This window comes from Heterocephalus glaber, unplaced genomic scaffold (assembly GCF_053883595.1).
Source record: "Heterocephalus glaber isolate CG9 unplaced genomic scaffold, H.glaber_assembly_v1.0 deba00001577, whole genome shotgun sequence".
Taxonomy (NCBI): Eukaryota; Metazoa; Chordata; class Mammalia; order Rodentia; family Bathyergidae; genus Heterocephalus; species Heterocephalus glaber.
This window is the reverse complement of record NW_028258358.1, coordinates 9,826,957-9,839,296: the sequence shown is the minus strand read 5'-3', so window position 1 is coordinate 9,839,296 and position 12,340 is coordinate 9,826,957. Positions and strand designations below refer to the sequence as shown.

The following is a 12,340-nucleotide window of genomic DNA, read 5'->3' as shown; positions in this document are numbered from 1 at the left end:
AGCTGTAAATTTTACTGTATCATCAGTATGATTTGGACGTATTATGTGCTCTGGGGTATTTGGGGTGCTCTTTTCGGGCTATGTGTTAGGCAAAAAATATTCAATACATGTATCATGCATAAGAAACTCAGAATACCAAGTTGTTACCATCTTTGTTACTTCTTTTTTTTGTCCTGGTATTGGAGATCAAACTTAGGGCCTTGTGCTTGCAAGGCAGGCGCGGCGCCACTGAGCTAAATTCCCAGCCCCAATTTGTTTCATTTTTAATGGATATTTTGATACAGACTAAGTAAATGAAATACATACAGTTAAAATTAGGTAAATGGGTCAACATTTAGAAGTGAGTATCATATAGGATTCTATTTGACAGATTCTTTGAACTTCACATTCTAGGATTCTGTAATTTCTTTTTACACATTGTCAGAATTATACACTGTGGTTAAACAATTTTGCCATCTTTACTTTTCCTGATTTTTCACATCTCTGGAAACATATGTAGGTAGAAAGTAGAAAGGTCTAAACATCAAAAAATGCAAGTATCTTTGCCAGGCTAGGGTACTTCCTTCGCTTCTGTTCACTGGTTAAGCTCTATATGGAGGCAGTTGATATGACCTGCATGGAAAAAGTGTGCCATGTACACACAGTCTAGGGCTCTGCCAATAACATCCACCCTTTCAAATTCTTTGTTTTAGCTCTTCCACATCCACTGACACAGTGGTTCTCCCTTCTCGTTTTTTTTTTCCCTTTTTACAATGGGGAGTTGCCTTATTTTAACATTTCTATTTTTTTAAAACACCACCTAACTTTTAAAAAGCTCCTAGCACTTCTTTGTAATACTTGATGTACTTCCTTTTTTAAATCACACACCCTGTTCAGACTGTAGATATTAACCTTGACCTCCCCTTAATTTCTTATCCCTCTGGAATGAATTCTTGTACATTATTTCCTATCTTTCATCATTCTATTAACATGCCCGTGGCTGTTGCCATAGAAAGGGAGTGTGCAGTTGCTTTTCCACGTGTAGAAGCACTCGTTATAGAACATACTTATGGTCTGTTAGCACTCAGCTCCCAGCTCTCTGCAAAAGAGCTGCTGGTGCAAGAACTGCCACGATGACATAATTTCTTATAGCATCCTTCCAGCCTCATGGTTAAACTCTCTTCCTTCACTCCCTGTCCCACCCAGAGTGAAACTTTGCAGTGATTCCAGTACAGGCAAGTTTTCCGTTTAAACGCTGTGCATTTGTTGGTATTTCTACCGTTTTCCAAACTTGTCTTCTCATGTTGTTTCTAGCTGGATGCGGTAGAGTGGAAAGCTCCTTTGCCTAGAATCACCAGAGGGTGGGGTCTGAAACTCTGCGTCCAGACCCCGTTTCCATTCAGGATTCCAAAATCCTTCGCCTTCCCGCTCCTACTGCTTTCTGGTCTAGGGCTCTTTTGTTCCTCAAATTTCAGACACTTTCAGACTTATCTCATTTGTTCTTGGAAACCCTGAGCCCAGGACTGCTCCATCAAACCTGTTTTATTCTAACAAGACGCAGGCCTGCAGATGCATCTCGTCAGGACTCCTCCACTAGGCGGGAGGGACCACCTTTCCCCATCCCATAGCACCAAACGTGGTGGGGGGCCCATGCGCTCCAGGCAGTACCCCGCCTTTGTTTTCGTTCCGACGCACAGCCAGCTTTAAGAACTGTTTGAAAAATGCCACAGTGCCACAAGAGAAGTAGAGCCCAGCTTTTCTAGGCTTGAATAAGCTCCTTCGCTCTCATTTCCAAGTCCTCGGCCTCTCTCGTTTCTCTTCCCACCCCACTTCATGCCACAAGACTGCAAATCTTTCTCTCCTAACACAAACTTCCCCTTCCCTGCCTTCCTAGGCCGGCGGGCTCCGTGGCTCGCAGAGCGGTGTCTGGTTACCCCGGCGGCCCATCCCGCGCACCTAGGCTTTCGAGAAAGCGGCCCCGCAGTCACCGCCTATCGGTGACCGCCTGCCGGCCCAGCCCAGCTCCTGCACCCCGCTGACCCAACGCCCTCCGAGCCCCGAGGGAACTGCCGGGCCGCTTCCTCCATCTACCGGCCCAGAATCCGGCGGATCCAGTCCCCGGGGCAGGAGGGGTTGCTGAGGAGGGGACCGGGGACTCGGCGCCCCGCCGCGCGCGCCTCTGGGACTCCGCCGCGGGGCGCAGCCTCTTGCCCCGGGGCCCTGGCGGGCGTCCGCAGGTTCCCTAGCTTTTCTAAAGGCTCGGGGCGGGCCGGCGCCGCCCCTCTCCGCCTCGCCCCATCCATCCCGCCAAGGTGAAGCGCCAGCGGGAGGACGCCCCAGCCTCGCCCGCAACGTGCGTCGCTCCGGAACCAAACAATGATTCTCCTGCTCCCCCTCCCGGCCCACCGCCGACCCCGCCGGGACCCCCATTGTTGCCCGGTGGGATCCCCGCGAGCGGCCCCCGCAGCCCGGCTGTCCGCCCGTGCCGGCTCCGCCTACACCTTTCCAAGTTCGAAGGCGGGCGAGCCGAGCCGGGGGGGCGCGGGCGCCCGGACCCCTCCCGCGCGCCCTCCCCGGCGCCCCCACCCGGACGGCAGCGAGGAGGAGCGGGGCCCGAGCGGCCCGGCGCTTTATTCGTCTCCGAATTCTTTTCCTCAGGCTGCCTTGCGCGCTTTCACACAAAAGAGGGGACTTTCTCGCGGCCCGCGCCCGGCGAGTTGCCATCGGGGCTCCGTCCCGCCCGCGCCCACCACTGCCCCCTCGGCCGGAGGCGGCCGGCGCTCCGAGGGCCATGGGAGGGCCGCGTGGGGCGCCTCGGCGAGGTGGCGCAGGTGGAGGCGCGGGCAGAGGGCCCGGCCGGGGGCGGGGCGGGGGCGGGGCGGGCGGGGGGCGCGGCGGACCCACCCCCAGCCCGCGGCCGGGCGGTGGCGAGGGCCGGGCGGTGGGTGTTGGCTTCTACCTCTGCGAGCGGGGAGGGGTTAGTTTCCCACAGGGGATTTCAACCATCACACTCAGGGCCCGCCTCCTAATCCTCCGGCGGAGCGGCTCCGGGCCCCATTTTATGGCAATAAAGCGACTTAGCGCCTGCTGAGCGAGCCCCTCCCCGCCGCCGCCCCCGCCCTCGGCCCCACCCCGGGGCTCGCCCGCAGCGGCGGAGCTTTGTTTCTGGGGAGGAGGACCCCGAGCTCTTTTGTTTGGGGGTTTGGTGTTTTCACCCCACCCCACACCACCCTACCCCACCCCCTGCGCCTCTCGGGTTTCCTGAGCCACGGGCTGCCAGGGAGGAGAAGCGGCGTCCTGCAACCCCCCTCGGCTGGGCCCCGGGGTAATTCGATGCGGGCCTGGAGAGGCTCCCCACGCTAGACCCGGGCTAGCGTCTCGGCAGCCTCCACCCACCGGCCCACCCTACATTTAGCGCATCATGTGATCCGGGTAAGTCATTTGCAAGTACAACAGTTCCCTGGGTTGCCCCCCATTCATTTCCTGAGAACTGCAGAGAGCAGCTGAGAGGCTCTGCTTGTGCGTGTGCGTGTGAGTGTGTGCGCGCGCGTGTGAGAGAGAAAGGGCGAGGGAGAGGGAGAGAGGGACTCTGTGTGAGGGAAAGAAAACAATTTCTCCTGCTCTGCAGCTTCTGTTCAGGTCTGTGCCGATTCCGTTTCTTATCAAAATAAACAACCCCCTCCTTTTTTTGCCATCCCAGATCAGACCGTATTCTCTTAACGTGTTTTATTTTCCTTCTGTCATCTGCTCAAGTTAAATCATTTTGGTTGGTCTGTGCTCTTAAAGGGGGAAAGTGTTGGGAAGCGGGAGGGGGCCTGGGAAATGCAATGCTATTGCTAAACAAGTAGCGTCGGTCGGATTCGTGGAGAAGAAAGAGGGAGGTTACTTCCCCCACTCCCCTAAAAAAATGTTCTTTTTAAAAAAAGAACTTAACAAGTAACGTGAATTGAGCAAATGTTTTTCTACCCCTAATGGGATCGTTGGTTGCGGTGTTGGCCTGACAGCTGCCAAGGATGAGGCATAAAACCCCAGGGCTGAGTTGGGGTGGGGGTGGGGGTCGTGGAAGTAGTTGGCCCCAGGAATAGAGTGGGTGGGAGGAATCGCTGTCGCACCGGGCCGTGTGGGCTGTGTGTGCACGCTGCCGAGCGGAGGAGAAGGGGTTAAGGCGGCGATGACACTGCTGGCATGAATAGTGGTCCTGGTGCTACATTCATTATTGTCTCCGGTAGTAATGATGTGTAACTGTCAGTTGCTACAGTGCTTGGTCCGTGGAGGTAGCCAGAGGCTGACCGGTGGTTGTTATTTTCAATTACGGGGGATCTGGCCGGAGTTGACAAGGGGCAACTTTGCACGTCCACCTGGGCCGGGAAGCCCGCGGAGCCAGCCGGAGAGCCACTTCGTGCGGTAGAAGCTCGCTCCAGGGCTCGGACTTGAACTCCACGACTTTAGTTGGTGTTCCTGTTAGATGCTCGCCTACAGGGAGAATCAATCCTGCTTTTGTTGGGTAGAGAACTGCCTCCTGGAACTTTGAAAACTTTTATCTTTGGGGAAAAGGGTGAGGTGCACTCAACAGTTTTGTTTCACTGTGCACGGGAGGCAAATGCCTGAAAAAAGTACCAATTCCTTTGTTATATGCCCTGCTGCTTCCCCACCCCCTTCACCCTGCTCTTCGAGTTTTGCATACTTTAGTAGTAATAACCTTAACTCAGCTGATAGGAGCTGACTGTTGAGCTAGAGTATTAGTACGACGGAATGTGTAATCTGGATAAACAGTTTGTGTGGGTAGTATTGTCAGGTCTCTAATTGAACTGTACAAATGGCTCAAGTATCCTTCTGTATGGATTGTTTTAAGTAATTCCACTGGCTAATAGAATTCTGTGCCGAGCACACAGGTATTTTTAATTCAGCTTTAATAATGTTTTCTCTAGAACACCAAGCAGCGCTATTTACATTTAGTGCATGTGCATCTAGTTGCTTCGGTAGACATCTGCCAATCACGTACACGTCATTCTGCAAATCCACCTAGGTGCCTCCATGCCCTTTTCTTAGTGGAGGATAGAGTTGATTAGATAAGTAAATGCACTGAAATAAATTTGGTGGCTTTTAGCAAGCAGCAGCTTGTGATGGCAATAGGAGTGGGCACTTTGAAGAGAGCGGACTATATTCTAAGAAATGCGTTTAGAATTGGCATTTAATTCTAGCGGAACCCTTTCCTCCCAAAGGAGAATAAACCTGCTTGTGCCTTTGGCAGACCTCATTCGCATGTTGCTTACAATTTTAAAAAACTCAGAAATAGGTAACATTAAAAGGGGTTACAGACTGTTAGGGTAGAAAAATATCAGGTATAGTTTATCTTTGTAGAAATAAAATGTTGAAGGACAGACATTTCAGTTGCACAAGGTACGTCTTTATCTCTGCAGCCTGGTTAATCTTCATACTAGATTGAGTATATTAAACTCCTTGGAGCTGAGGAGAGATCAGTGTGGGCACACAAGAATTGGCAGAAATTTGTGAAATTATTTAGGAAAGACAGCATTCTACCAATTCATAACTATTGTGAAATAAATATACTTAGGGTGGTAAAACATATTTTTCACATAAAAATTTCATGGGTTATGAACTGACATTGTAGTTAATATAGCCATGTCAGCTTAGAACACTTTTGAAGGATTTATTTTTGAAATCCTTCAGTTACTATGTTTTCTGTTACTTAGTAGGGCATATTTGAAAGAAACTTCAGTCAGCTAAACTTTATCGAGGGGATGCTTTTTATTAGATTATTGAATGAAAATTATTGTGCTAATGAGCTCTAAATATTCCCCTCTCTCCAAGTTCCTTTTCAAGAAATGCATGTCTTTTGGAAGGAAATGGTCCTGGTGTAGCATTTGAGACCTTGACCTTAGCAACTCTTGGCTGGTGGTTGTTTACTACCCGCTGCAGCCTTAGCGTGTACTGAATGGGAAGGGACTGCAAGCAAACTCCCTGCTCGATCGCTCTGTCTCTCCCAGGCCCAGGGGAGAGTGAATCCAGCCTTATGTTGAGTTCACAGAATGTGCATCGGTTGTAGTGTATCCATAGTGTTCTGGTCATGTGAAAATATGTGTTGCTCAGGGATTTCTTCTGGCCTGAGAAGGGAAACATGTATTTTCACAGCCTCAGAGTGAGTTTTCAGGTATTACATGGCGAAGCAGACTGTTATCAACTTAATGAAATAATTTGATCTAAAACATAGGCATGTTTCATCTCAGCAAAGAAGACTTAAGTGCTTAGGCCTTCAGGCTTGTACTGAGGGCGTTTTGAATTGGAAATGTTGGTTAATTTAGTTTTGAGTAACCTTACCCAGTGAGATGATACTGGAAAACAGTGGAACATACAGAGGTTCTGGGCATTTTCTCCCATATTCAAAATGAAAAAAATGGAATTTCCTCTTTATGCAAATTAAATAACTTTAGGATAATTATATTAAATTGTGATTTTAAGTGGCTTGTTTTCTTTGTATTTTGAGAGAGGCAATCTTTAGAGTGTCAAGTTCATAATCTAGCCTGTAGTTTGTGTCAAATTCATTTAAAACTCAAAAACTTTTCCTCTTTTTTTGAATAAATGTTTACCCACTTGTACGTTCATGTTGATTAATAAATGCACCAGAGCTAGAAAAAAACAATCAAAATTGATATATTGTATTTTTTTGTTCACGAAATAACTTTCATTTTTATAAATTCTGAAATGGGTGGTAGTTGCTTATCTGTGAGTGTTTTGAAAATACCATATGAGAAGAGACTAGAAATGACTGTATTTTTGCTGTGTTCGTGTGTTTGCCTTTTTAAATTAAGATTTAAAAAATTTTTCAGTCTATAAGTTACAGCTTTCAGCTTTAAATGTGTACAAAATGTAAGAGTAAAAATATTAAAATTAAGTCACTGGCAACACCCTATTAGAACCACAGCCTCAACTCACCCACCACAGCCACTCCTCCCAGAAGCAGAATGGGAGTAAACAGATGGGCCTTGCCCTATGCCCAGAAGGTCATCTGCCTCAGGCTTGGTCAGTCCTGCTTGATTTCTAGATTCCAAGCCCTGCCAGAGAGCTGCCTGCTTGCCACTGGCCAGAATTCATTTTCAGGGCCTAGGCCGGCCACACCCCATCTGATGTCAGCTACTGAGTTCCTTTGGTCAGGAACACATGCTGTGGATTAAATGGTTACTTTCTCTGTATATTCTCAGTAATTATGTTACAAAAGGATTTTTCGGTTTTGGGTGTTTATTATCATAAAGTGGCTACTTGAGTAATCATATTGCTCCATGAAAATTTGTTTTGGCCTGGCACTAGATACAGGATATTCACCCAAAGCAGTCTGCTCTAGCATAGTCTTTTTTCTAACTTAAAGCAGTATTTTTCTTTTGTTGCTTATCTCATGGTCTATGTAGTAATTGGCCTGGTCCAAATGGTATTGTTTAGGTAGAGAGTAGCAGAAACCCCTTGTGATTGTTTTCCTGCATGGAAGGTGAGAGGGAAAAAAAATTGGAAAGCTTTAGGATAGTTTTCTCACCTCCATCAGAAGCTGTAGAATCTATTGTGGGTTACTACCTGTGGGCCTTGATAGCCGGGAATTATATGCCAAAGGGCAGTATTCATTGAGCTTTTCAGTTGATACAGCTTTTGACAATACTTTTGTCATGATGTGTATGTATATGCTATGTGTGATGTAGTTTTACTATTCATATATCTATATAGTATTGTATTTGTGCCTATGTTTTTATATTCTCTATGTTGGATATATACCCCTACATAATACACATTTTGACCAACAATTACAGTGTAAAAAGGACAAACACACTGAGTCTGTATTTTTAAAATTCTATCTTTAGTAATACAGTACTATTCTCACTTTGAGATTAACAAGCTAGTCCATAACAACATGTAAAAACCATGCCACCTCTAAAAACAAAACAAAACAAAAAACCCACTAAAGGCAACTAACATAAATTATTGTAAGAAAATTGAAATAAGAATAAAGGAAACTCTTCATTAAGGAATCAGAGCTCTCATCTCAGTGGCAGAATGTCTCAATTTGAGTTGCCCTCTCTTCCTTACTAACTCTGGATGACCTTGGTCAAATTTCTTAACTGTGATGAGGATTAAACGAAGTCATGTGGGCAAAAGCCACTTTGTACTGTAAAGTACTAGTGTAGCAACTGATTCCTTAGGAAAACTCCTCCCCTCACCCCCATCCTGTATCTCCCACCCCACAAAAAGGGATGGGCTCTCTAGCTTCTGAAAGTGAGCATATAAATTACACTTATGGAGAAGGAATTTCCGTGTGGGTAGAAAACTGCTGGCAGTCAAAGGTCGTGAATTCCATTCTTGTCTCCACCAGAGGTTTCCTCCATGACCTTGAGAAAGTCACTCGGAAAAAGTTTCTGTGTAGTTGGTATAAAAGTGACTGATGATTAACGTTTATATAATACAGATGAAGTATCTGAGCTTTTCAAAAGAAAAAAAGTGCATAAAAATGCAGTTAACATGATCATTTAGAGAAAATTGAAAGTAAAGGTTAACATTACCCTCCTCCCCCACCTCTTTCTCACCTGGGATTTGAACACAGGTGTACTCAACCATCAAACCAAACCCCCCTTTTTCTTTTTGGTACTGGGGATTTAACTCAAGACTTTGAGAGGGGGAGATACATTCCAGCCTATTTTTTATCTTTTATTTTGAGACAGGGTCTCTCTAAGTTGCCCAGGCTGGCCTCAAGCCTCTGATCCACTTGTCTCAGCCTTCGGAGTAGCTGTGATGAACAATGTTTATTTAAAGATTGAAAAACCTTTAGATGACTTCAAGGAGTCCGCTAAAGCTCCTCTCAGCTGGTCATTAAACATACCCTTTAAAAAAATCAATTTGTAATGTATTTAAGGACAGTGAATTGAATTGCACATCTCAAGTTAATTTAAGATTCTGTTGATTAAGTTATGATTGATATGTGGCTTAAAGTACACTATAAAGAAAGGGAGATGATGGGAATCTCATATTGTTATTTGAAAATTTATGGAACACATTTATAGTCACACATTTTTCCATCATGTACATTTCATTATACTTACAAATTTGAGAAAATTAAGGATATTAGTTTACATGATTTCTCCCAGAGTGGATTTTCTCCAGTTAAAAAAGAAACAAAAACATCCTTTTTGCACTCTGCCTAAACATTGTATTCTTGTTTTACACTCTGCCTGAACACTGTATTCTTGCCAGAGCATAGAAACAGACTCAAACTCCTCAATATCATTCACTTACTCCTTATGTGTCAATAGTCCATCTTTCCTGACTCCTGTTCATGTTGCAACTATCACTGTAAACATCAACAACATGGTCCGTGGAATTTTTTTCTTTATCATCCCCTGCTTTAAGAGTATTCTGAGCTCCAGTCTTTATTCTTTGGCTGTGCAATATATTTGTTCCTTGTTAATTTGCCTTGATTCTTCCAAAAGAAAGTAGGAATTAATCTTCTTCATAGTTAATTTTACTGGCATCTAAAACAGAGTCTACCACACTAATTGATACATAGTAAGTGCTGAAAAACATATTGAAGAGCATAGTGAGGATACTTACTCTTCAGTCCTTAAGACTGTTCTGTTAGTAGCTAAATGCCACTATCATGGTCTTTTCCTACCTAGGTCATTGTCTGTACCTAAATTTATTCAACTATTCCTCAATCCACTGTATTTTCCTGAATTTTTTTTCTTCTTGTTGTAAAACGAAGCCATGTCATAATATGTCAAACCGACAGACTTTGAAACATCACATTACCCAGTTATTAGCTGTCTAATGGGCAGATTTTTTTTTCAAATCTCAGTTTATTCATTAGTAAGTAAAAACAGAAATAACAATAAATATTATGGCAACATCCCAGAATGTTTTTGAGGATTAAAATGTGTTTGAAGCATTTAGTGTAGAACTTTATACATATTTGTTGTTCATTAAATATTAACTCTGCTCTGGTGTACTAATAACTCTTCTACTCATTCATAATGAGTAGTAGTGGGGATATGGCTCATTAGTAGAGTGTTTGCCCAGGATGCATGAGGCCCTGAGTTCAATCCCCAGCAATGCTATCCTGGAAACAACATCATCACCAGCACCAACAAAAAGATAATAGTAGTAATAAAATAGCTCCTCACTATTGTGAGTTACCATAATACAGAAGTTAGTCACTAGGCCTTTCATGTGTTAGCTTATTTAACATTTACTCTTTAGTGAATAGGTACCAGTAGCCCTTGGCTTTTGTGTAATTGATTTTCAAGTCATTGGCACATAGACTAGTTTATGTGGTGACCCCTGAAGTTTCTTCTATATGCTGGATATTGATTTATTAATATCATTTGACGAATGCACTTTTTGAGCTATTGTGTGATGATGCTTTCTTGCCAAGTAATTAATCCCTTCCCCACCCAGTAAGTTTGCTACTATGGCAGTAATTTCAAAAATTATCTGCAAGTTTTATTGCTTTGACCTGTCCTATTTTGCTAAAATGAATAGGAAACGGAAAATGAAAGTGCTGCTTCTAGTTATGCAGAATAAGGTATGTTATCTTGATAATAATTGAGGCTGTAATCATTCAGTGTGGTGAAAGTGGTAAATCTTTATTGAAAGTGTGTAATAAGAGTTAAGTCAATGAGTTGTAACAAAATAATAAAATATAGAACGTACAAAATACTCCACAGTTACTTTTAATGATTGTATTTAATAGAATACATACAATTACTGGTTTGGTAATTTTCGTTTTGTCTGCGGGAATAGATCTTCTTTAAAATATATTGGGTCCTTTGAATTTGACATACTTGAGTTTGTACTAATTTTCTGTAGTGCATTATATATAAAAACATGAGATTCCTTTTATTCAACAAATATTGATATTTGTATCATATACAAATACACACATGATATATGCATCATATATACACATATAGGATATGTATCATATATAATATATACAAAATGTTGTAACATGTATGGTACATCTATACTGTTTGTACTATGTTATGATTTCTATTTCACTATGCTATATTATGATTTGTTTGTATCTATTATGATTTCTATCTTATAGTTGTGGAAGCAGATTATGAGTAAAGTTAAGTAATACAATCATGAGCAATGGCCAGTTAGATTTAAAGTAGAGATTTTAACATTAGAAAGGTCTTTGAACTTTCCCATTGTGACTCTTCTCTTTGACTATCATTAAATATAATATACTAGAATTAGTCTTATTATGGAATACAGCAAAAATGGGACTATTAATACAGATAAGTATTGTTTAGAGTCTATTGCTTAAATAGTTATAGATTATATTGGTTTAGTACATCTAGACTACATTTACTACAGTATTTATACATGAGCCACTTACGTTTGCTGATAATATGTACTAAAATTATGAGATCTAATCCAAAAAATTGTTTTAGAAGGAAACTGCTATAGGATATTCCACAATAGTGATAATAGTAGACAATAAATTCTTGCTAATGTCCATTCTGCCAGTAGATGAAGCTCTTAAAGTTAGAGCCATAGTAAAAGTAATAAAAACATTTTTATAAAAAAGTGCTGCATTTATCCATTTGACCTATACTTTTTAACTTGTATGTACACGGAACCATATACAGAAATAGGAAAGATATTGTTATTAGCTGAAAATCAAGAAGGGGAAGTTATACTTATGTAGCAAATTATACTTCAGTGCATAATTTTTTGTTTTCACACGATTGGAATTTTAGCCTCGATAAAAAAATTTTTAAATGTAGGCATAAGAAGTTTTTTAAAGATAGGAACAATGGAAGGAGAAACTTGATAACAAAACTTGTAGAGAAGGTCAAAATCCATTGCAGTTTATTAGTTGTGTTGCTAGAAGGGACATTTAGAAAGAAAGTTTAAATGGATGAATATATTTCAAGAGTGACATCCTTTGGAACATGATTTAGTGCTAATGTTTTATGTGTAAATACAGGAACTCTTAGTAAACACAAAATATTTCATTTGGAGAGATTATATGATGAGTGAACTGTTAATGAGTCTATAAAAAGCATTAGTGGCTTTCTTATTTTATATTAAGCCCTCTGTGGTATGGTGGGGTTAAAAATATGTTATATCCTACTACACCAAGACTTTTGACTGAAGCACTTGGGATGTATTTATAAATAGCTTGGAAATTATAACACTTTAAAATACTTGAGAACTGTGAACTGAGACATATTGCTTAGTGGTTTACAGGATGATTTTATCATGATAGTCCTGTTGGGTAGGACCTGTGTTACCCATTTTATTGATGAGGATACTAAAGATAAAAGGTAAAATGACTAGAAAGTGGCAAAGTCAG

The 12,340-nt window shown here is 42.5% G+C and overlaps 1 protein-coding gene across 11 annotated transcripts in view; it reads left to right on the top strand.

Annotated features, from left to right (window-relative positions):
• The window catches only part of Klf12 (KLF transcription factor 12), a 663,664-nt gene that overhangs the window by 215,924 nt on the left and 435,400 nt on the right, over window positions 1-12,340 (top strand). For 3 of the 11 annotated variants that reach the window (XR_015443733.1, XM_087193027.1, XM_087193026.1), the window contains exon 1: window positions 2,954-3,411. The exons of 1 other annotated variant lie outside the window; for it this stretch is intronic. The gene's annotated coding sequence lies outside the window, so the exon portion shown is untranslated. Of the gene's footprint in view, window positions 1-2,953; window positions 3,619-12,340 lie in introns of those variants that run through there. 7 more of the 11 variants (XM_087193028.1, XM_087193029.1, XM_087193030.1 and 4 more) reach the window with 4 other exon arrangements.